Genomic DNA, 26391 nt, shown 5'->3' with positions numbered 1-26391 from the left:
CCAAACCACTTCCACGACACAACCATCCCTCTAACAGGCCACACGCCCAGCCTTTTCCACGTCACTAATGCACCCATCCAAACACCATTCTTCCACACGCACCACAGATGCCAATATCCAACCACAATTTACCTATACCCTCTACCTAACTCTTAAACTACCCTCCTCGGGTATTCGTGATAGGGGTCCATCCTCCCCATACACTCCCTTCGCACCAACCACTCCACTCCACATTTTCCACCATACTCACTCCACACCATCCATTCCATACTCTATTTCATACTAGTTATGTCATTCACTCATTTTTCATACAACACACAACCATTCTCCATACACCTGTTCACTTGCACACCTGTGCAATCACACCTGGTGCCACCTGCACCCTCCTTCCTCTGGGACTATTTGCTCAATACAAGCCCAATCACCATTACTCACTCATACACTGCTCCATACACCTTCTGTACACACACGGCACCATTCACGAGCATTGCGTCTCAACACAAAGATTCTCACACGCAATGCCTCATTTGATAAATCCCACAAACACACTGCATCATCTGATCTACCTGGTTTCCTTCTAACTTGGTGCTCCCCGTCTTCCCTTTAAACTAAGCACATACCACGTCATTAACAACCATTCTAACCTCTCTATGGCCCCGACTACCTGTACAATGTCGCTACTTACCTCTACCGTTACCTATTGTCATTTTTCTAGATCCCTATACATTATCCAAACCCTCCCTCGGTGAGCTTACACTGCCAAAAACCCCATAACTAGTGCTCATGTGCCCGGGGTGTGAGGGATGGTGGATATTACCATTCCTCCACATTGGGCATCTCCCATTATCAATTTTGCCATCAAATTCCAATTCTGCCCATCACTTTGCCAATCATCTGCCAATCAAATTTTGCTCATCAATTTTGCCAATCACCAATTTCCTATCCCTACCAAATGTCCATTAACTTGAGCCTCGGTGCGTCTTACATTCTCAAAGCTCGGCTTCGCCAAGCCGAGCAATGAACGCGGGTGGTTCGTTTCCTGCAGTTGGATCCGTCCGGCACTCGGTTCAGGGAAGGAGGTTTACTCGGGCCGAGATTCCAAGGTCCACCTCGGCGCGGAACCTTTCGGTATCCCGCCCGATGGCCCAATCTCGCCCGGCCGGAACGCCGCAACCACAAGGGGTCGCCGTGCCGACTCTTCCAACCTGCCCTCGAACCGGGCCGCCCGCGCCGCTTAGCAGAGCGCGGATGCGACCGTGCAGGGCGAGGTCCGGATCGGATCGTGCGCGGCGCTCCGAACAGGAGCCACGTTGCACCGATCCCCACCGGTTCTCGCAGCCAACAAAGCGCGCCGCGCACCGAGTGCTCGTGTCGGCTATCCGTCGCCCTAAACGCTGCCCCGGTCCACGTCGATGCTTCACTTGCAGGCTCACACGCATACGTGACCCCTTTCACACTCACCAAGCCCGGCGTCTCCATACACTTCGTTATTGAACCTTCTCCTACACACCACCCAGGTACACTCATTCTGCTCACAGACTTCGTTACACACCTGACCACCACACACCTTGGCACACACTCATCGTTAGCACACTTCACCAACACACCTCCTCGCGCCCACTCCTCGGTCACATCCTCTGTGACAACCATGGGTGTGCACTCTTCTGCACACCCGATCACGCGCTTCAATGTGCCCTCTCGCACCACCACCAACTCAGGTGTACATTCCTGCATGCGCTCAACCATTCCAGGTGTGCATTCTTCCATTCCAGGTGTGCATTCTCTCTCGCCTGCCACAACCAACTCGTGCTCCGTGTCACTCTCACCACCACACTCTGTCGTGCGTTCACTCTCACTCTCGACAGCACACTCACTCCTCGGTGCACACTCTTTCCTCACACACACCTCCTTTCCACACCTTTCTCACGCACCTTCTTGCACACTCTCTCCCGGTACATACTCCATACCACTCATGGGGGTGCATCCTTGCACACACCCGATCACCGCCGCACACCATGGCTCACAAATACCTTCCGCACTCCCCATAGTCGGACATCCTTGCACACCTCCTCTTTCCACACACTCTGCACCTGTCGCACACCTTACCAGCGGCCTCTCACGAATGCCCGAGTCTAGACCAACACCCAAGCCCACTGAATCTCCCCTCACACCATATACATTCCCAAGCATATCGCCACTCACCTCGGCACCTCGTCTTCGCTCCTCCTCCGCCACCTGCAAAGTTTTTTTTTGGTTAGTACGCACATCATCACGATTTTAGCACAGACCTTGTACATAATCCATCACTTCCTCCTTTATCTCCATCTTAGTTTCCCTCCATCTCTTCTTAATTTCACTCACCCCCTCTTCCACTTCCTCTAATTTTTGTCTCACCTCCTGTATTTCCCGGTGCGCCCCCTTGATTTCTTCCTCTAAGGCCACCTTGGTCGTCTCTATGTGCATTCTTACTTCCCGTTCTTTTGTCTCCATTGCCTCTGTCACCTCGTCCAACCTCTTTGTCAAACCCTCGTGTACCATTTGACATTCCCTCTTTGTCGCTATAAGTTCTTTTATTATTTCCTTCTGTGTCGCACTCAACCCTCCTATTACCGCCGTATTCTTTTCCACCTGCTCCCCCAATTCCTTTTGTCCCACCGTCAGCTGCTCTACTCCCCGCATCAGGTCTTCTATTCCCCCCTGTAACCTAGCCGTACTATTCCTCACCTTTTTCTCCATGCGCTCCTCACCCCGCTTTACCTCCTCGCGTACCCCCGCAACCTCTTCGCCCACTCCACGCCTTATCTCCTCCCCCATCTCTCCCATCTCTTTGGTAGATGCCGCCCTCATCTGTTCCAAATCATTCCTCTGGGCATCCAATTTGGTTTCCAACCCGATTTTTACCTCCTCTATCTGATTCCCCATCTTTTTTTCTTTTTTTTCTTTTTTTTTTGTATACAACATCGAGGCTCGTGAAAGAGCGAACATTAATCACACAGAAAGACAAACCGACACATAAAACATATAACATCGGGAGCGGTAGACAAGATGGGGAGAGAGGCGGAAGGACACAAACACAACATTTGAGAGCAGGGACCGAGAGACATGGAGACATCGAGAGATCTGAGAGAGGGCGAGGGCTTTGGGGGGGGGCCATGGGAAGGGGGCGGTGGGAGAGGTATAAAACATATGGACACTGCCAGAACTTCCAGGAAAGAAGTTGGAATTTCAAACAAGGTGGATCTGGGGTGAATTAGCGGGGGTAGAAAAGATCAAGGTTTTGGATGGGGGAAGATAAGAGATGGTGGTGAACAGCTGTTTTAAAGACCTGGAGGGAGGAGTGGGATTGAAGGGAGTGAGGGAGTTTGTTCCAGAGGCGGGAGAAAAGAGGAATGAAAGAGTGAAGGTGAGCAGAGAGCCGAGATTTCGGCAGTTTAACCATCAGAGGGTTGCTGGCAGATCTTGTGCGACCTGTAGGAATATTTGGGGGACAGAGCACAGAGAGAGCTGGGGGTGCAAGGCCGGAGAGGAGTCGGTAGAAGACAGAAAGACCACCTACCTGCCTGCGGTGGGTGAGTGAAAGGCCCTCAGAGATAGCTTCATCGCGGGAGATTCCAATAATTCTGAAAGCTTTGGTTTCAACAGCGTGAAGCCGAGCTAGGTGTGAGGCAGGAGCACCGGCCCATAGGGGAGAACAGTATTCCATTGAGCTGCGGATGAAAGCCTTGTATGTGGTGAGGAGCTCAGGTGTGCCGAGGAAGGACTTCGCACGACGGAGGATGCCCAGTCGGCGACTGGCTTTGGAGGCCAGCTTGGAAATGTGGTTTTCCCAAGAAAGATCATGGCAGATAGTGAGACCCAAAATCTTGAGCGACAGAACTTCTTGGAGAGGATTGTTGAGAAAGTAGATGGGAGGGTTGTCCAGTCGATCTTTTCGGAGAGACATAGTAAGAGTGTGAGATTTGTCAGGATTGAAAGACATGTTCCACTTGATTGACCAGTCTGTGATTTTGTCCAGGTCTTCAGAGAGTGAGGAGGCAGCAGACTGCCGATCTGAGGGAGGAGGATTGGAGTGACAGAGAGTGGAGTCATCAGCAAAGAGATAGAGAGGATTTTCGAGAGAGTCAGAGAGATCATTGATGAAGACCAGAAAAAGCACGGGGCCCAGAACACTGCCTTGGGGAACTCCAGCCTGAACAGGAAGAGGAGATGAGAGAAACCCATTCAGGGCCACACGTTGACGACGACTGGAGAGGAAGTCCGCCAGCCATGCGTGGAGATTTCCATGGATACCAAAGGAGGAGAGTTTGGTGAGCAGAGCGGGGTGCCAGACCGTGTCGAAGGCACGTGATATGTCGAGGGAGACAGCTCTAATTTCCTGTTTGGCATTGAGGACCTCCATCCATTGTTGAGACAGCAGAAGCAGCATGTCCAGAGTAGAGTGACCTGGTCTGAAACCAAATTGATGATCAGAGATCAAGCCATTGGAGAAGAGGAAAGATTTCATATCCGAAGCAATGATGGATTCCATGACTTTGCTGATAATTGGGAGAAGGCTGATTGGTCTGTAGTTGCTAGGATCTGTTTTTGCACCTTTTTTGTGCAAAGCGGTGATGTTGGCTGATTTCCAAGCAGATGGCAGTTGACCTTGAGCAAAAGAGAGGGTGAAGAGAACAGAGAGAGGGTGAGATAGAGCAGCAGAGCAGGATTTTAGGACCCGTGGGCTGATGCCGTCGGGTCCAGTTGCAGAATCAGAGTCGAGGGTTGACAGAAACTTTTCCACCTTGTCAGGAGGAAAGAACACGGAGTCCAGGAGCAGCAGGGTACGACTGGGTATGGTGGGTACAGAGAGGGATGGGTTTGGGACACAAGATTTAGAGGCAAACACAGAGTTGAGGCATTCAGCTTTTTCACGTGCGGAGTCAGCTGTGTAGCCGTTTGAGGTAAGGGAGGGGATGGAGGGGGAACAAACACCAGAAACGGATTTGACCAGACGCCACCAGGATTTGGAAGAGGGAGACAGATAAGAGAGTTCGGTCTTGAGAACGGAGAGATATTGTTTCCTGGCTCTCCTGAGGGTGGACACACACTTGTTTCGGGCTTTGTGAAAGGAAATGAGATTTCCTTCCGTTGGATTTGCTTTCCAGGAGACGAAGGCAAGTTGTTTCTGGGCAACAGCCTCACCACAAGATTCCGTGTACCATGGACGGGAGGAAGGGTATGACAACTGAAGACGAGATGGGATAAATCTGTGCATGAGAGAGAGCAATTTACTTTGGAAGAATTCCCAGGATGAGTTGATGTCAGAGGTGGTAGAGATGGGAGACCAGTCCAGATGATTGATGGCTGCTTGAAGACCGTGCCAGTTGGCCTGAGTGAAATGCCAGACTCGTCGACGCTGAGCAGGCTCCCTGAGGATGGTCAGAGAGATGTCCACTTTAACAAGGACATGATCAGATGATCCGATCGGAGCAGAAGAAGAGCAGCAGACATTTTCAGGGAAGTTAGTCATAACCAAGTCCAGAAGAGAAGATGTTCTGTTGACTGAGATCCGGGTCGGGAAATTGACAGATTGTGTCAGTCCCAGTGAGTCGCAGAAGTCCTTTGCTGAGGAGCCATGGCTGGTGAGAGAGGTACCCACACCCAGCCAACTGGCATGATGACAGTTGAAATCACCACATATGAGGAAGAGAGAGTTGGGATGAGTAGATAGAAGTTGGTCCATATCATCAGACAGCGAGATGTAGATGGATTCATCACTGTTTGGTGGACGGTACAACACACATATGAACAAGAGGTGGGAGCGAAGGGAAAGCCGTAGCCAGAGGTATTCCTGGGGGTGAGGTGGAGAGAGTGCAGTGCAGGGCGAGTGAGGAAGAGAGTTTTTGATAAAGATAGCAACCCCGCCTCCAGGACGAGGCTCAGGTCTATCATACCGGAGGAGGGAGTAGCCCGGGAGAGATACTATGGAATCAGAGACATCATAAAGGAGGAAAGTTTCTGTTAAGCAGATCACGTCTGGTTTGACAGAAGCAACGTGTATGGAGAGATCAGTTAAGTTTGAACGAAGGCCCCGGATGTTTGAGGTCCATACCGTTAATGAAGAGGAAGGGGGAGCATCAGATACAGAACAGGGGGGAGGAGGGGTAGGGTAAGATGTGGAAGAGGTGGAAGAGGTAGGGAGAGCTGTTGAAGGTGTGTCAGAGATTTCAGAATAGCTCGGAGAAAGGGAAGGATGGGGCGGACAAAAGGTTTGATGGTGATTGGGTGAGCCACAATGAGGTGTTATTTGAGGAGGGGGAAGAGCGAGGCAGAAGGTTGGGGGAGATGGAGGTGAGAGTTTGAAGGGGGAAGAAGCGGGAGGACGCTTTGAGGAGGGGGAGTGAGAGGGGGGAAATTGAGAAGCAATGAGGGTGGGGAGATTTGAAGGGGAGGGGTGAGGGGGGAGTTTGGGAGGGAAGGGACAAGGGGAGGGATTTGAAAGGGATGGGATATGGGGGAGATTTGGAGGGGAGGGGTGAGGCAGGAGTCTAGGAGGGGAGGGGCGAGGGGGCGTCTTGGCTGGGATGGGTGAGGGGGTAGTTTAGGAGGGAGGGGGCAAGGGGGGAGATTTGAAAGGGATGGGTGATGGGGAAGATTTGGAGGGAAGGGGTGATGGGGAAGATTTGGAGGGGAGGGGTTATGGGGAAGATTTGGAGGGGAGGGGTGAGATTGGATTTTTGAAAGTGTACGATTTATGGGAAATGAACATTTATTGCAAAATGAGTTTCTTGTGACCTTCGAGTTAAAAATACGTTTAAGGACGCTGGATGGAGGATGGAGTGCAGGAGAGTTTAGGGAATGTAGAAAAAAGGCACTATAGGAGATGGATATGTTTTTTTGGGATGAATTGATTTGGTGAGCAAGTCGAAAGCAGCCTTTTAAAGAAGAAGAAGAAAAAGGTGTTATAAAATATGACGGAATACATAACTTGAGGGGAAAGTGTAAACATTGAAGGTTAATGAGTGAAAACTATCTGGGGAAATGGGGGAGAAACACGTGGTCGAAGAACGAACGAACGAATAAGAATGAATAAACGAATGAGAACAGAGAAGGAAATTTTTTTTTTTTTTTTTTTTTTTTTTTTGAGTTGAGATTTACACAAGGAAGTAGGCTATGGGTGAAAAGACTGGGAATACAGAGAACGAAAGTTATTGGATCACAAACGACGGACCGCTGAGAGAAAAACAAAGCCTCAAGGTTGTACAGTGCACACTGTACAAGGCCTCAAGACACGACACGAATTAACACGATTTTCAATACAGGTATGAAAGATTTGCACCGAAAAATCTTCGTCGCGACACAATATACATACAACACCATAAATAAATACAGTTTTAACGAAAATACAAATGGGAACAATCACTTAACTTCGATTTCAAATCGTTCGCGACGCGGCAAAGGCCTTGCTCGCGACACGGCAAACAGACGATCAATTTATGAAAGATAAACACCGAGAAACAACCAAAGTTGCACACAATAACTTCACACACCGAAAGATAAATACATTTTCGACAAAATACAATTGTGAACAGACTTAACTTCGAAAAACGTGGAGACCGTGTGGAGCTTCAAAAATCCCTCCCACCGTCCGTTGAATTTCCCGGCGGATTGCTCCCCAATTTCCCTCAATTTGCCTTCCATAGTGTTTTCTAACCCCCCTAACCCATTCTTCACCCCTTCCATTTGGTTCTCCTGGTTGGCCATTCTATTTTCCATCCCCGTGAACCCATCCTTCATTTCCCCAATTTGATTACCCACGTCCTCCAGTTGGCCCCCCAATTTACCTTCTAGCCCTGGGGTGGGGAACCTCCAGCCTCCGGGCCGTATACGGCCCGCGAGACCGTTTGATCCGGCCTGCGAGGCAATTCATCTATCTATAATTCCAGTAATCTCTCCTTTTCAAGGTTTTAAATTAATCGGACAAAGGGTAACCAAGTTATGGCCAAAAACGATTCAACCAATCAGAGAGGAGCGAGCTTTCACGTGTTGTAACAGTCAACGAATGCCGAACGTGGCGAGCAGACGCTGCCTCTGACGGCACATTTGAGAACTTATTCATTTATTTGACGTTGGCAAAATATGTTGGCGCTAACAAAATAATTGCCATCAAATTAAAACTAATTTGCGATTAATCGTAACTGCGATATGCGACCTTCCGGACAGTCAAGTGAGTTCCGGACAGTCGTAACTGCGATAGGCGACCTTCCGGACAGTCAAGTGATCGCGTGATCTCATGTCATCATTTCATTCAGTATATGCAAACATGGCGACTAACAAGAAAAGAAAGGTAGATGCGGAATGTCGCACTTTCCAAGATAAATGGGCAAACGATTATTTCTTTGTGGAAGTACAAGGCAAGCAGGTATGCCTAGTTTGTCGGGAAGCGCTCTCGGTGATGAAAAAGGCCAACCTCGAGCGTCATTACAGCTCGAAACATGCTAAACTGGACGAGTTGAAAGGACAAATGTGCTTGGATAAAGTTAACGTTCTTCGGCGGAGTTGTGGTGCTCAACAAGCAGTCTTCATAAGACCACAATCTGACTGAGACAACACTACGCATGCTAGTTTTGTGGTGAGTGAGCTAATCGCTAAGAAGCTGATGCCGCATTCAGAAGGAGAATTTGTGAAGGAATGCCTTGTTGCCGCTGCGGAGCTGCTCGCACCGGACAAAGTAAAATTGTTCCAAAGTGTCAGTTTGTCTCGAAGAACTGTCTCAGATCGGGTTACTGACATGGCACAAGATATTGAGAAAACACTGAAGGACACCGCAAGAGATTTCCAGTTTTTCTCTCTGGCCTGCGATGAGACAACGGACATAACAAACACCGCCCAACTAGCCATTTTTGTGCGGGGGATTACAGCTGAGTTTGATACGAGGGAGGAGTTGCTGTCTTTGCAAGCCATGCATGGCACCACCAAAGGTGAGGATTTGTTTGAGCAAGTTGTTTTGGCTATGAAGAAATTCGAACTGCAGTTTGACAAGTTAAGTGGCCTGGCCATGGATGGAGCCTCAGCCATGGTTGGCGCACAAAAGGGATTGACTGCATTGTTCAAAAAAGAAATGAGTCGTCTCAGTCTCGATCCAAGTGAGTTACTTGTATGCCACTGTATCATACACCAAGATAATCTGTGTGCACAGTCCCTGAAGCTCAACAATGTGATGACAACTTTCGTTTCCACCATAAACGTCATCAAAAGCAGAGGGCTGAACAGCCGCCAATTCAAGGAGCTACTGAGTGAACTAGAGTCAGAGTACGGAGATCTGGTTTACCACTGTGAGTTGCGATGGCTGAGTCGCGGAAATATGCTCACACGGTTTTACTCACTGAGAGAAGAAGTGAAACAGTTCATGGAGATGAAGGGGAAACCTGTCATGGAACTCAGTAATAGCAAGTGGCTGTGTGATTTGGGCTTCATGGTGGACATTACCAAGTACCTGTCAGAGCTGAACGTCAAGCTCCAAGGTCCCAACCAGCTTCTCAGCTCTCTGCAATCACATGTGAAATCATTTGAAGCTAAACTAAAGCTGTGGCAAGTGCAACTGGAAAGGGGAAACACTATCCACTTTCCCACTCTGCAAGTACAAAAGCCTGCTGTGACATCTGAATATGCTGCTGAGTGTGCAAAACTCCTCCAGGCATTTGGAGAGAGGTTCCAGGACATGAAAAGTAAACAAAGGGAACTGAACATATTTGCCACGCCGTTTAATGTGGAACCAGCTGATGTGCCTGACAACCTACAACACGAAATCATTGAGCTGCAAAGCAATGACGAGCTCAAAGCCAGGTACAACAACCTCCCTTTGCTCGAGTTCTACAAACTGTATGTACGTGCTGAGGATTTTCCCATTCTGTGGAGACATGCACTGAAGTTTGCATCACTGTTTGGGACGACCTACAGCTGTGAGCAGTTCTTTTCAAAACTGACTCTTGCAAACACTCGGTTCCGCTCAAGACTGACTGACCCAAACCTGTAAAACCAGCTGCGAGTAGCATCATCATCACTACCACCTGACACCAAACGCCTCGCCAAAGAGAAACAGTTCCAGCCATCGCATTAGGTGAGTCCGATATATGTATTCAATAATTTAGCATGGCCCTCGAAGGATGTTCTAAAAATCGAAATGGCCCTTGACAGGAAAAAGGTTCCCCACCCCTGTTCTAGCCCTTCCAACCTGTTGTCTAACCCCTCAAATTTATTGTCTAACCCCTCAAATTTATTGTCTAAACCCTCAAATTTGGCTTCTAGCCCCCCGATTTGATTTCCCATTTCATTCCTCAATTCCCCAATTTGATTTTCTAATCCCCCAAAGTTGGCTTCTAGCCCCCCGATTTGATTTCCCAAGTCTTTTCTCAACTCCCCGATTTGGCTACTGGTACCCCTCGCTTCGTCCCTCATTGCTCCCATTTGGCCTCCCAATTGCTCAATTTGGCTTCCCATCCCCCTGTTCTTTTCCATGAAGGCCTGCATTTGCAGCATGAATAGGCCCCAGTCCATTGGCGGCGCGGGCGCGGCTGCAGCAGCCACTCGCGAGGCGCCATTTTGTGCTCCTGAAACCTCGTGCGCGAGGCCGCCATCCTGTACGCCTGAAACCTCCGCTACCCAATGCGTATTGCGCTCCTCCTCCATTATTCCCAATTCCTCCCCGGGGCCCTGGGTCGACTCTACCCCCTCTTCTATCTCCCCTACCGACATCCGGTCGCCTTGATCATCCATGGCACGATTTAATTTAGTTGTTATAATAAAATTTCGGCCGCTCGTAATTTTGACCAAATTTTTGCATGTTTTTTTAAATTTATTTGGTTCGGGCCTCAAATCCCACACCCCGACACCAATTGTTACTGAATCGGACAACGGCAGTCCCCTTACCGAGGGGGGTTTAATCCCCTCGTCTTGTTAAGCTAGCCGTCTCCGTTCCTGGTACCTGCAACGCTCCTCTGCGGGGGGGGGGGGGGGGGGGACTGATTAGGGTAAATGTCCAGGGTTTATCCCAAATACCTTTATCAGTCCCTCCGCAGAACAGGGAGACAAGTACCGCTCGAACCCCGGACAAGATGGTATTTGCCGAGCGGTTTTAGCAACCCGAAGTTCGAGCCGTTAGCAAAGACTAACCCGATCCTGAGCGTTGGCCAAATCGTGCCACGTATATCAATTGGTAAAAGACAAAGACGGTCGGACGAGAATGAAGAAGAGAAGGGTAGGAAGAACAGGTATTTATTAATTACTATTTACACAACCAAAGAAAAGAAGGAAACAAAGGTAATTTACAGTGCAAGATAGGAGACACAGGGCAGCTTATACTTACACAGGCTTAACTTATACCCCAAGGACAAGACAAACAAGACAAACTCACGTACACGAATGGATAGTATGGCAGGGATGGTATGGGAAGGGAGAGAAGAGTCCGTTCAGGATGGCAGGCTGGAGGCGAACGGCCGCCGACTCCTCCGCAATCTGGTTCACGTGCAGGTTCGCTCGCAGCAGCGCGTCAGAGATTCATGCGCAGGGGCTGTTCCAAGCAGCGTCTCCTTCAGGCCTCGTATGTCCTCCGCCTCATGCGTTCTCTGCCTCATGCGTTCTCTCTCCACGGAACTGCCAGCTCACCTCTCCACAGAAGGACTCCTCAGAACTCTCTCAACTTTGGTTCAGCGCACCTCCCTCAGAACTGAGGAGGGGGCTCCGCGCAACGGGTTATATAGTGCCACACCCTGGAACGTTCGCGAAACTGCTCAATCGTCTCTCTCCGCCCTCTCAAGCCAAACCCACTCATTCTTGGTTGGTCGGCAAGGGCTTTCTTGGCTCCGCCTCTTGATGACGATGGGTGGGCCACGCCCTTCTTCTCCGAGTTGGAGCACATGGGCAATGGCGGTGAATGCAGTTGGTGATGTAGGCGAATGCTGTTGGAGATGTAGGTTCTGGGGTCATCGAAAGGGGATCTATCTTATTTGATTTTGGTGCAACGTAAGATCGACTATTGGACACACAGCCTTATCTGAAACACAGTCTAATGAAATAACTATAGAGAGGTTATATGATTGGCTACGTGCTTGTACATGGACTAGCTAAGGTGCTCATTTCAATTAACAGCCAATTAAGGGGGAAATGTACACAGGGGGTTATTTATAAGGAATTTTAATACTAAATTTGATGTGAAAGTTCTAAAAATTGTAACAATATATATATATATATCTGTTCCTCACTACCCTGCTGCCATATTGTCAGCATTCCTTCCTCTGTCATTTCAGCTCCATTATGAACCCTTGAACTCTGTATGTTACAAAAACAAACATTGATGCTATTCATTCCTAAATGGATCAAAAACTCCCTTGGGAGGAGTAACTAAAACAGCAGACAGTTACAACAACAGGTTATTACGAGGCCACCGATAGTTAAAAGCCGTAGAGCATGAAATAAATTTACAACTATCACAGTGCTGCTACAATGTCACGAAGTTCCAAAATGTATTCATTATGTTTGTGATGCTGTTTTGGCTTTTGTCTATCTGCCAATAATGTATGCCAGATTTTGTCTACAACTGACTTTTTGTTAGTTACTGCTTGGTAGCTGGTAGGGTAAACAGGTTTTAATCTACTGGACGCCCTGAATATATATGATCGAAACTAGTAAGTAGGGTTGCCCTCGAGTTGTCTGAGGTTGTTATTGCTTTACACGATTTGCGATAATATGATGCCACATACACCTGTATACAAATGATTATTAACATTTTGATTGTTTTTATTGCTTAATGGTTCGTGTTCGCTCTAAGTCTGGGGGGTCAGCAATTCGAGCCCCAGCCAAGTCATACCGACGACTTCTAATATCGTACTGCTGCTTCCTACTTGATGCTCAGCATTTAAAAAGGGGAGAGCACGAACAACCAACCACAAGTTGGTAATAATAGTGCAGGCTTTGATGGGCCTAATGGCTTCCTCTTGCATCGGGATTCCTTTTAAGGGAACTCGTATTAAATTGTTTGTTGTGTGGATAAGCAGATGGGAAAATCAGAGCAAATATTTTCCTTGTATGGTACAGTTAGTCAAAATTGTCGATTTCTGTTCTCTTATGCCAAACTTACACTTGAAAGTTGTTCCTTGACGGAACAAAAACTTTACCAGGACATGGGCAATCCGCCACTCCTCTACACTGATCCTATCACATCTATTCAAAGCACGTTCGGTTAGTCCGTGCATTGAGAAAAGACATTAATTCAGGGAACTATTGAAAAGCTGGCACAAATAAGTATATTTTTACTCTGCAAAAATTATTGTTATCCATTATTGTTAGCCTTTTGGATAATTTGGTTGCCACAATTTAAAAGGAAGAATAACAGGCATGAATACGATACTTTAAAAATGACATAAATCGGCCCCAGAATGCTTGACATGCGTGTGCAGAAACCCCTATAAATGAATGCTAACTGCTATCATGTGTGTGCGATAAGGATTGCTACATAAAATGGCTCACAAAGCTTCCAACAGAAGCTGAAAATACTCTGAAAAGTACGTGTGAGAAAGCTGGGATATTCCTCTGCACAACAAAAGATTTGGAGGGAGACACCCCATCCACCGTACCTAGTTTGGGTACTTCTGAACACCGATGGGAAGGTCATATCTGGGGCACGTGAATACACAGGGAAGGTTTCAAATAAACTTTAAAAATGATATTACTATTAATCATGCTTTTTGGGGAAGGGGGGGGGGGGTGAGACTGGGGTGGGGTGGGGAATGGGACCTGTGAGGGCTGTTATAAATACATTTCTTGTTTTGTTCTGGGCCACAAGGGAAATTGTACTAGATTTTTGCATCTAATGCTGAAAGGAGAAGCATGTGTGTGTCTGCCGCCACTCGCTTGTATTACCAGGAAATTATTGGAACTCGACACCCCTCATCCACGGATATTTCTCGTATTTCCTATATTTTTTCGTGAATTTGATTTGCATTCAGGAACACCACAATTACTGTTAACCATTTTAAAATTCCAACTCTTTCAGTGAAATGCTGAAGATTATGTTAAAAAGACTTTCACCTACCGATTTTGTGCTAGCAATGGCAACTTAAAAGTGCTTGCACTAGCAAAAGCGAGTCACTGCAAACACACAGACAGCACATGCGTGAAAGGCCTTGTTATCATTCATAGTCGTTTTGAAAGTCCCATATTATCTTGTTATCTACGTCATCATTCAGATTTATTTTGCTCCGTTACCAGATTTTTTCGCAGGTTGTGACCATAGTGCGGTCATTCTTCATAAAAATTTGATTTGGCTGTGCGCTTGTGCATTTTCAGCACAGTGCTTCTCCAATTTTGAGAAGTTTGTTTCTCTTGCTTGTTGAATCATCTTGCTTGCTTGCATTTGAATTTGAATCATCAATTCAATTCATCAATTTCATCAATTCATGAATTCATCAATCATCAATCATCAGCATTTGAATCATCAATTCCTCTTGCTTGTTGAATCATCCCACTTCAAGTTTCCCCCAAAATTTATTTCTGATTTGTGTTGGTATTCTTGCAAGTGACGCAAGGATTAAGATGATTCGAGCGGACTTCACGTTTGTTGCGATTAAAAAACATTAGTTTGTTTTGTGTTTCTCACGAGCTATATCTGACAGTCAGAGACGAAATTCAACAAACGCAGCTCTGGAGAATGTGTATCACGATTAGCAAACAGAAGCTGCATCCAGGGCAGGAAAGGGAACAGTGCCTGAGCCATGGACGTGCAAAGAAGAGTTTGGTGTAAACAATGGCTGCTTTCACACGGCCTTGCTCATTCATCAAGGGCATGAATTCAAAGGCTCAGAAGCAGTTTCAAAATTTTACTTTTTTCGAATAAATTATTGTAATATAAATAATGGTCTATACAAATCTGCTTGGTATGTTGTTTATATATCCAGTGTATAATGCTCATCGAATCGTTTATGCAATGTTATACAAAGACATAGACATCAAGAAGCGATGGACAAATGAGCACAGTATGTGAAACTGAAACCTGGAGCCACAGTAACATGAAGTCAGCACTCAGATGCCACTGACAAACAGACTGCTAGGAAACAGTCTTCTTGTGCTTCATTGTTTTTGTATTGACATGGTTTGGGTTTTTGTTAGGGTTGTTATTCCTTTGGATCCTTGTACTCTTATTTGCCGATTTTCTTTTTCTTATCTTTGGAATTCTATAAGGCAGGCGTGCACGTGGAGCTTGTACATATTTTACTTGCAGAATGATGACATTTGGACACCACTAAAGTCTTGCATGATTACGAAGATATTAGGAGACAATATTGACAAATCAACACAATATCGTACAGGATATGGTATCGCTCAATAACTTGGTTTGAGTCATTCCTGGGACTGGGGTCACGTAATATTGACCTTGGTGCCCATTTGGGAATGCCAAACAAATCAACTTATTAGTGTTCTCGTTAAATGGGATTTTAGGGTTGTACTTGTAAGGAAGCAAAATCAAAGTTTCATAACCAGAAAGCTTTATTTTCAGTCTAATTTATTAATATCGATCTTAATCCAACTTTCAGTCTAACTTTTTAGTATTTTGGTGGAAGAGGGCCGTCTCTCGACATACCTCGAGCTTTCGATACAGTCTGGCATTCTGCCTTGTTCTCCAAACTGTCTGCCTATGGAATCCAAGGCCAATTCTACCCTTGTATTACCGACTTCCTCCACTCTCGTAGCCAATGTGTGGCTCTCAATGGAACCCCTTTATTCTCTTCTCCTTGTTAATGCTGGAATACCCAATGGCAGTGGTTTAGTCCTCATCTTTTTCCTAATCTCCATCAATGATTTCTCTGACTCTCTGGAAAATCCTCTCTTGGCTGATGACTCCACTTTCTGCTGTGACATCCTTCATCCTTCTGACAGACAGCAGCGGCATCTACGCTCTTCTCAGACTTTGACAAAATCACAATCTGGTCAAACATTTGGAATATGTCTTTCAGTCCTGAGAAATCCCACACACTCACTATCTCTCTCCGAAATGACCGTGCCTAAAATCCTCCCATATCCTTTCCCAACAACCCTCTCAAAGAGGTTCAGTCACTCAAACTCATGGGTCTCACACTCAGCCATTATCTCTGTTGGGCAAGTCATATTTCAAAGTTGGCCTCCAAAGCCAGACTGGGCATCCTTTGTCATGCAAAGTCCTACCTTGGCACACCTCCTGAGTTCCTATCCATCTGCAAGGCTTTTATCCACAGCTTGATGGAGTACTGCTCTCCCTTCTGGGCAGGCTCTCCTGCCTCACATTTTGCTCAGCTTGATGCCATGGAAACCAAACCTTTCAACATCATTGGAATCTCTCACAATGAAGCTGTGCCTATGGGCCTACCACATTGCCATCGCCAACAGGTCGGTGGTCTCTCTGTCTTCTTGCGCATCATTTCTGGTCTTGCACACAACACCCTCTCCATTATTTTTATGTTGAAGGCTCCAGGCACAGCCTGTATAGCCCTCATCAAGGCCAGGCCTTAAAAAAAAAAGAGAATAAAAGTGTATGATGAAAAGTGAATGGTGTTTTTTGCGAGAAAGAGAGATTGAAGCTGGCCGGGTAGCTATAATTTGGGTTATACAGAAAGTTAGACTAGCAATCCTGACACAGAGAGTGTAAGATGGTTTCAGGCACCACTTCAATGCTCCTAAGTCAGAACGGTAGTACTACCCTGGGCAGTTGCTGTGTACAACCTACGACCTAAAGTCCCCCTCCCCCCACACACCATTCTCTGTCCCCCCACACCCCTCACTCTCATGTATCTGCAGGACACATGCGGTCCACCAAGCAACTCCCTCCGAGTGAAACTGCCTTAATCCAGAACCATTGCTCACCTCCACTTCTTTATTCCTCTTTTTCCCATTCTCTTCAATCTCGCTCTTCCCTCCAGGTCTTCAAGACAGTTGTTCACCACCATCTCGAGTGATTCCCTATTCAAAACCATGATCTTTTCTCCACCTCTCCCAAAACATTTCTTATCTATCTATAATCTATATTGTCCACACCTTGTGTTCTCCCCAACCATTCATTGTTACTTGCATCCCCTGGTTGTCCGTCTCCATCTATATTCTCCCTTTGTCCTGCTGTTGGCGTTTCCCTTTCGTTTGCTGTTCCCTTCGCTATGCTGTGTCCTGATCTGTTCTGTGTCATAGCTCTTCCACGAGCCTAGACTTTGTATTATTTAATAAAAATAAAATAATACCCAACACTCACTGGATTGCTGTTGTCAACATCTTTGTGTTATGGCTCTATACCATGTCCCTCATAAGTATTATATACTTATCCCTTTGTGAAATGCACTTTTAATTACGAATTTGACCTGATGTTTTTTTCATGTTAAAACTATTCAAGTCCAGCCACTTTTTATTCATATTATAAGAAACTTTCTTGTATTCACCTTTCAGATTGAAATTATCTTTAGGATTTCAAAAGGCATGTCATCTTTTCTTCTTTCAAACTTTATACATCTCTGATTTAACGAAATCGGTACCGAATGCATGCTTTTCATCTTCTCGCCATTAGTATATTTTTGAGAATCAAGGTAAGAGACACGTTCGGCCATGTCTTAGTCGATCACGCCTCGGTCATATGCATGTCTTTTAATTGATTTTGTTAAATGAGTTTCACCATCAGCATTATCTATCCAGTTGGTTTTTCAGAACCCAATTAGTCACTGTCAACCTTTTTAGAGCTCCAGGCTTCCAAAAGTGACGCATCCTCTCATCGTACCATATTCAAAATTCCTGTTGTTTGGACTATATTTGAAACTCTGAATCTTGTATCATATGCAACACCCTTTTTTTTTTACCCCCAGTGGGTAAAATCATGAAAGGTGTGCTGCATATCTTCCAACAAGATCTGTAATCCCAGCTGAAGCATATGCAGTGTAAAAATATTAAGGCAGATTTCTCTTTCTGGGGGCATTTGGCTCCATTACTGGAGGGTCCCATGTTGCACTGATGTCACTTTTGGCTAGAAAGTATAAAATTGCTTTTTGCAATCAACCCCTCCAGGTGTTCCTTTCAAGCTGAGATGTCAGCATATCCTACTTCTTGGCCACTTTGGAAAGTTGGTCAGGCAGCTTCATTCTGAGTAATGCCTCTTTGTATTTGTCTCTTAGAATACAATCTGTGAACATTTCTTCTTTCACAAAGACCTTCTACTTTTTTGTTTATTAATAATGTAAAGGAGCAATTACTTGGATATGTGATAGATGGAAGGGTTACTAAGCAGTCTGACAACAGAGTTATACCAGGTGGTGGGTGTATCACTTTCTTCCGGTATGGTAGACAGGTTGTATTGTCTAACTTTAGATTCTACTGTGTTTTGAAAACCGATCTCTCTTGAGGTCTTGCTAAGTTTGACTTTTCCATCAGGCGAGCATCTGACTGATCTACTGACTTCAATTGCAAACGAGTTGTCAGATCATCTGTGAAGGCAAAGACAAGGTTCTCAGGTATAGCTGTGATTTTTATCATTATCAATATGTTTCAGGTAAGAAGGATAATCTGGACTTAAGCAAGAATTAGAGAGATGTGATTAAGATAAAGAGGCAGTCCAATTCATTTGAGGGCCATCCATATTGATTCATCCATATTGATATATATACATACATATATATATATAATTATTTTTTTTGGACACAGTACTCCATTAATTTTTTTTCTTGTTTTCCTTCTTACCCTAATAATGTTATGATGATTGTGGTGAGAATGATGCAGGTTCCGAATTACTCTTGTTTGTTATGGCAATATTATAATTGTAACAATTATTATTGTGTTAGTGATGCTGTTAGTGTTAAACTGTTAATTTTTTTTGAAGTGGAATGAGTTGGAGAGGAAATTGAAAGAAGCCTTTTAAATATGAAGAAAAACAGCGTGTTGTAATATACCACTGAATAAAACACTGAAGGGGAAAGTTTAAACATATTTAAATAATATTTAAACAGAACCGTGAACAATCTTAAATGCACAAAATTCCAACGGGAGAGGGCCGAGAGGGACCAGGTTGTCAGATCATAAAGCACACTGTCCTGGTGGAATGGGTTGTTGATGTGAATGTCCCCTTTGTCAGCATTCACTTGTGGATGTTAAAAAGGTCACAGTGCCTTTCGAAATTAGTAAAGCCATTGCATGTCACTACCCTACACAAATGTCAAATTCTTTCTCTGTCGCTGGGAAGGCAATGGCAAACCACCCAGCAATAGCGTTTGCGAAGAGACTGCTTCGGCAGCTAGTAATCTGGTTCATCTAATGGTTCATCATGGTTCAAGGGACATGGTTCATCTAATTAGAAGACAATGCAATTGATTAGATAAGATTAACACTTAATATCATGATGAATCTTAGATAAAAAGATAAAAAGGCAGTATATATGCAAAAAATATATGAATCAATATGCAAGAATTGACAACTCATTTCGTATTTTCCTCTGGGAAGTATTTCGATATTTATCAAAATCTTTTTGATCGAATCTAACTTTGCCTCTTCCTTTGTCGTGACTATCATCGGTGTGCATGATCATCGTTCCGATGTCTGAGACCAAGTCACTCTTATTATGTTCTGCCAGCTTTCATGATCTTGAGCAGCATTGAGAAGCTTCCTTCAATTGATTCCACCCAATTCCTTGATTTTTTTTTTTTGTGTACAAGATCGAGACTCGTGTAAGAGCTAACATTAATCACACAAAAGAAAAACGGGCACACAAAACATACAATAAAGGGAGCGGTGACAAGATGGGGGGAGAGAGGGAAGCACACAAGTACAACAGTAGAGAACAGGGACATCGGGAGATCTGTGGGAGGGAGAGGGCCTGGGGCGTGGGGGCATGGGAGGGGGGTGTGGGAGAGGTATAAAACATATGGACACTGCTAGAACTTCCAGGAAAGAAGTCAGTATTTCAAAAAAGTGGATCTGGGGTGAATTAATGGGGGTAGAAAAGATCAAGGTTTTGGATGGGGGAAGATAAGAGATGGTGGTGCACAGCTGTTTAAAAGACCTGGAGGGAGGAGTGGGATTGAAGAGAGTGAGGGAGTTTGTTCCAGATGCGGGAGAAAAGAGGAATGAAAGAGTGAAGGTGAGCAGAGAGTCTTGATTTTCGCAATTTCACCAGAAGAGGGTTGCTGGCAGATCTTGTGCGACCTGTAGGAATCTTTGGGGGACAGAGTGCAGATAGAGCTGGGGGAGCTAGGCCGGAGAGGAGTCGGTAGAAGACAGAAAGACCACCAACCTGCCTGTGGTGAGAAAGTGAAAGGCCCTCTGACTTAGCCTCATTGCAGGAGATTCCAATGATTCTGAAAGCTTTGGTTTCAACAGCGTGAAGCCGAGCTAGGTGTGAGGCAGGGTGAGGCTATTTTTTTCCACTTGTATTTAACTAGAAAGACAACGTCCATAATGACCCAATATAGTGCAGGTGAGAGGGTGTAACTTACCAAGATGAGTAAAAAGTAAGAGGGTATAACCTGGAACTTTTTTTTAATTTTTTATAGAGAATACTCCAGCCAGTAACATCTCTACTACTTCTTTAATGACCTTAAGTATTCTCCCCTCAAACTTCTTGTGTGGTTAGGCAGGGAAGGTATATATATATATATATATATATATATATATATATATATATATATATATATATATATATACTAGCTTGGTGAGGCGAGCGCAAGTGTCGATACTGAGGAACGGGCTTATTTTAGCTGAGGCTAATGACTGTACCTGAGTTGCTGTGTTGTCATGATTTTCACCAATCATAATACAAACAATTACTTTGCACAAATGTATTTGTTGTGTTTGTGATATTACATTTTTATAGGCAATTTAGGTGAAAGATTTAGGTTGAATGTTTTTTTTTCAACAAAGAACCCCTCAGCACATACATAGGGGAGGGGTAGGTGCAGACTGGAAGTTTGGGACGATTACACCTCACCACCAAGTAATTCAAAACACCTCACCACCACGTAATTCAAAATACCTCACCACCAAGTAATTCAAAACACCTCACCACCACGTAATTCAAAACACCTCACCACCACGTAATTCAAAACACCTCACCACCATAAAACACATAATAAAAACACCTCACCACCACGAAATTAAAAACACCTCACCACCACGAAATTGAAAACACCTCACAGCCATCAAGCACGTAATAAAAACACCTCACAGCCATAAAACACGTAATAAAAACACCTCACCACAACGAAATTAAAAACACCTCACAGCCATAAAACACGTAATAAAAACACCTCACAGCCATAAAACACATAATGAAAACACCTCACCACAACGAAATTAAAAACACCTCACAGCCATAAAACACGTAATAAAAACACCTCACAGCCATAAAACACGTAATAAAAACACCTCACCACAACGAAATTAAAAACACCTCACAGCCATAAAACACGTAATAAAAACACCTCACAGCCATAAAACACGTAATGAAAACACCTCACCACAACGAAATTAAAAACACCTCACAGCCATAAAACACGTAATAAAAACACCTCACAGCCATAAAACACGTAATAAAAACACCTCACAGCCATAAAACACGTAATGAAAACACCTCACCACAACGAAATTAAAAACACCTCACAGCCATAAAACACGTAATAAAAACACCTCACAGCCATAAAACACGTAATGAAAACACCTCACCACAACGAAATTAAAAACACCTCACAGCCATAAAACACGTAATAAAAACACCTCACCACCACAAAATTAAAAACACCTCACAGCCATAAAACACGTAATAAAAACACCTCACAGCCATAAAACATGTAATAAAAACACCTCACAGCCATAAAACACGTAATAAAAACACCTCACAGCCATAAAACACGTAATAAAATCACCTCACAGCCATAAAACACATAATAAAAACACCTCACCACCATAAAACACATGATAAAAACACCTCACCACCACGAAATTAAAAACACCTCACCACCACAAAATTAAAAACACCTCACAGCCATAAAACACGTAATAAAAACACCTCACAGCCATAAAACATGTAATAAAAACACCTCAAAGCCATAAAACACGTAATAAAAACACCTCACAGCCATAAAACATGTAATAAAAACACCTCACAGCCATAAAACACGTAATAAAAACACTTCACAGCCATAAAACACGTAATAAAAACACCTCACAGCCATAAAACACATAATAAAAACACCTCACAGCCACGAAATTAAAAACACCTCACCACCACGTCATTTAACAACACCTCACCACCAAGTAATTCAAAACACCTCACCACCACGAAATTGAAAACACCTCACAGCCATCAAGCACGTAATAAAAACACCTCACCACAACGAAATTAAAAACACCTCACAGCCATAAAACACGTAATAAAATCACCTCACAGCCATAAAACACGTAATGAAAACACCTCACCACAACGAAATTAAAAACACCTCACAGCCATAAAACACGTAATAAAAACACCTCACAGCCATAAAACACGTAATAAAAACACCTCACCACCACGAAAATAAAAACACCTCACAGCCATAAAACACATAATAAAAACACCTCACCACCATAAAACACATGATAAAAACACCTCACCACCACGAAATTAAAAACACCTCACCACCACAAAATTAAAAACACCTCACAGCCATAAAACACGTAATAAAAACACCTCAAAGCCATAAAACACGTAATAAAAACACCTCACCACCACAAAATTAAAACACCTCACAGCCATAAAACACGTAATAAAAACACCTCACAGCCATAAAACATGTAATAAAAACACCTCAAAGCCATAAAACACGTAATAAAAACACCTCACCACCACAAAATTAAAAACACCTCACAGCCATAAAACACGTAATAAAAACACCTCACAGCCATAAAACACGTAATAAAAACACCTCACAGCCATAAAACATGTAATAAAAACACCTCACAGCCATCAAGCACGTAATAAAAACACCTCACCACAACGAAATTAAAAACACCTCACAGCCATAAAACACGTAATAAAAACACCTCACCACAACGAAATTAAAATCACCTCACAGCCATAAAACACGTAATGAAAACACCTCACCACAACGAAATTAAAAACACCTCACAGCCATAAAACACGTAATAAAAACACCTCACAGCCATAAAACACGTAATAAAAACACCTCACCACCACGAAAATAAAAACACCTCACAGCCATAAAACACGTAATAAAATCACCTCACAGCCATAAAACACATAATAAAAACACCTCACCACCATAAAACACATGATAAAAACACCTCACCACCACGAAATTAAAAACACCTCACCACCACAAAATTAAAACACCTCACAGCCATAAAACACGTAATAAAAACACCTCACAGCCATAAAACATGTAATAAAAACACCTCAAAGCCATAAAACACGTAATAAAAACACCTCACCACCACAAAATTAAAACACCTCACAGCCATAAAACACGTAATAAAAACACCTCACAGCCATAAAACATGTAATAAAAACACCTCAAAGCCATAAAACACGTAATAAAAACACCTCACCACCACAAAATTAAAAACACCTCACAGCCATAAAACACGTAATAAAAACACCTCACAGCCATAAAACACGTAATAAAAACACCTCACAGCCATAAAACATGTAATAAAAACACCTCACAACCATCAAGCACGTAATAAAAACACCTCACAGCCATAAAACACGTAATAAAAACACCTCACCACCACGAAAATAAAAACACCTCACAGCCATAAAACACGTAATAAAATCACCTCACAGCCATAAAACACGTAATAAAAACACCTCACCACCATAAAACACATGATAAAAACACCTCACCACCACGAAATTAAAAACACCTCACCACCACAAAATTAAAAACACCTCACAGCCATAAAACACGTAATAAAAACACCTCACAGCCATAAAACATGTAATAAAAACACCTCAAAGCCATAAAACACGTAATAAAAACACCTCACAGCCATAAAACACGTAATAAAAACACCTCACAGCCATAAAACACGTAATAAAAACACCTCACAGCCATAAAACACATAATAAAAACACCTCACAGCCACGAAATTAAAAACACCTCACCACCACGTCATTTAACAACACCTCACCACCAAGTAATTCAAAACACCTCACCACCACATAATTCAAAACACCTCATCACCAACTAATTCAAAACACCTCACCACCACCTAATAAAAACACTTCACCACCACGTAATTATAAATACCTCACCACCACGTAATTTAAAACACCTCACCACCATGTGATTTAAAAACACCTCACCACCATGTGATATTAAAACACCTCACCACCACGTAATTTAAAACACCTCACCACCATGTGATTTTAAAACACCTCACCACCATGTGATATTAAAACACCTCACCACCATGTGATTTAAAAACACCTCACCACCACGTCATTTAAAAACACCTCACCACCACATAATTCAAAATACCTCAACACCACGTGATTCAAAACCACCACAATGTTATTAAAAACACTTCACAACCACGGAAACAAAAGTTTGAGGGAGTCGTTAAGTGACAACACAGACACTGCCCAGATGTGTAGATATATAGATAAATGACTGCACCCGAGTTGCCGTTTTGTCATGGTTTAAACCAATCATAATTCAAACAATTATTTTGCACAAATGTATTTGTAATATACGTGATATCACATCTTATAAACAATTGAAGTTGAAAAAAAAAAATTCACAAAAAATCCCCCCCCCCCCCCCCAAAAAGGACATTTTTTCAAAGGAATACCCTTAGGACATACCGACGGGAGAGATATGTGCATTCCAGAAGTTTGGTACGATTTCACAAAAGTTTGAGAAAGTAGTTCAGTGACAACACAGGACAACACAACACAACACAGGACAGACGCTGCACACATATATATATATATAGATATATACAAAAATACAAAACAACAACAGGCATTTTAAGGCCATTTTTCCTGCTAGAGCAGGGATTAGCCTTGCGGTCCCCATGACAATCTTCTCCATTTTGCCCTATTTTCTGCATCTCTGCTTGTTTAACCCCCTTGCTCGCATTTCTTCTGCCACCACCTTTAGCCAAGTCTTTCTCGGTCTTCCCCGTCCTCTACTTCCTTCTTCATTCATTTCCATCACTCTTCTCAACCAGTCACTTTCATCCTTCCTCAACACATGACCAAACCACCTCAACCTGTTTCTCTTCACAGCATCAATCACAGGCTCTATTCCCATCATCTTTCGCAATTCATCATTTGTCTTCCTCTCTCTCAACGATACTCCACACATCCACCGAACCATTCGCATTTCCACCCTTTCCAGCCTTCATTGCTGCTCTACGTTCATTACCCATGTCTCGCTCCCATAAATCATAACACTTCTCACACACGCAGCATACACCTTTCCCTTCAGCTTCAACGGCAATCCCCTCCTCGTCAGCACGCCACTCAGTTCCCAAAACTTCTTCCATGCACATCTCACTCGAGCACCCGTTGCCGAGTCTGATCCACCTTCTCCATTCAGCATGTCTCCGAGGTAACAAAATGTTTTCACACCTTCCAGCTTCACGCCGTCTCCAATATCCAACTCAACATTTCCTCCATTTGCAGCTCCCTCTGTGCACACCTTACACTTGAATGTAGCTGCCACACTGGTTAATGACCATCTCAAACCACTACATTTTTGATGAACCCACTCAGCGCACATTGTACATTGAATGGAGTTCACTCCGACACCCTTCCTGCACACAGCACATGGCCACTTCCCAGTTCTTTCCACCTCACCACATGCTTTACCACTTGCTATCACCTTCGTTTTTCCGATATTCACCTTCAGACCTTTTGTATCCATACATTCCTTCCACTTGTTCATCTTCTCCTTCAGTCCATCCATACTTTCTGTAATCAACACCAGATCATCTGCATAAAACAACTCCCACGGTAAACCCTCCTTTACGTTCCGAGCCAGCACCTCCATCACAGCTACAAATAGTAGTGGACTTAGTACCGACCCCTGATGCACTCCCACCTTCACCTAAAACTCACCACTGTTCCCGTCCTTCGTCCTTACAGCTGTACGTGCTCTTGTACATTGCCATCACTACTCTGATCAACCATTCCTCCACACCTAACTTCCTCAATGCCCATGTCACTACTTCACGTGGAACCCTATCGAATGCTTTCTCCAGATCAACAAACCCAAGAAACAACTTCTTCCTCTTCTCCATGTACTTCTCCTGCAACTGCCTCACAATATATTGTTGCGGAGATGAGGACTGTATTTTTTTGATTGTGTGCTGTATTATTATTATTATTGTTTATTCTGCGCCCCCCTACCTCCGGAG

This window comes from Myxine glutinosa, chromosome 7 (genome assembly GCF_964187855.1).
Source record: "Myxine glutinosa chromosome 7, kmMyxGlut1.1, whole genome shotgun sequence".
NCBI lineage: Eukaryota > Metazoa > Chordata > Myxini > Myxiniformes > Myxinidae > Myxine > Myxine glutinosa.
Note: the sequence above shows the minus strand (reverse complement) of the source record.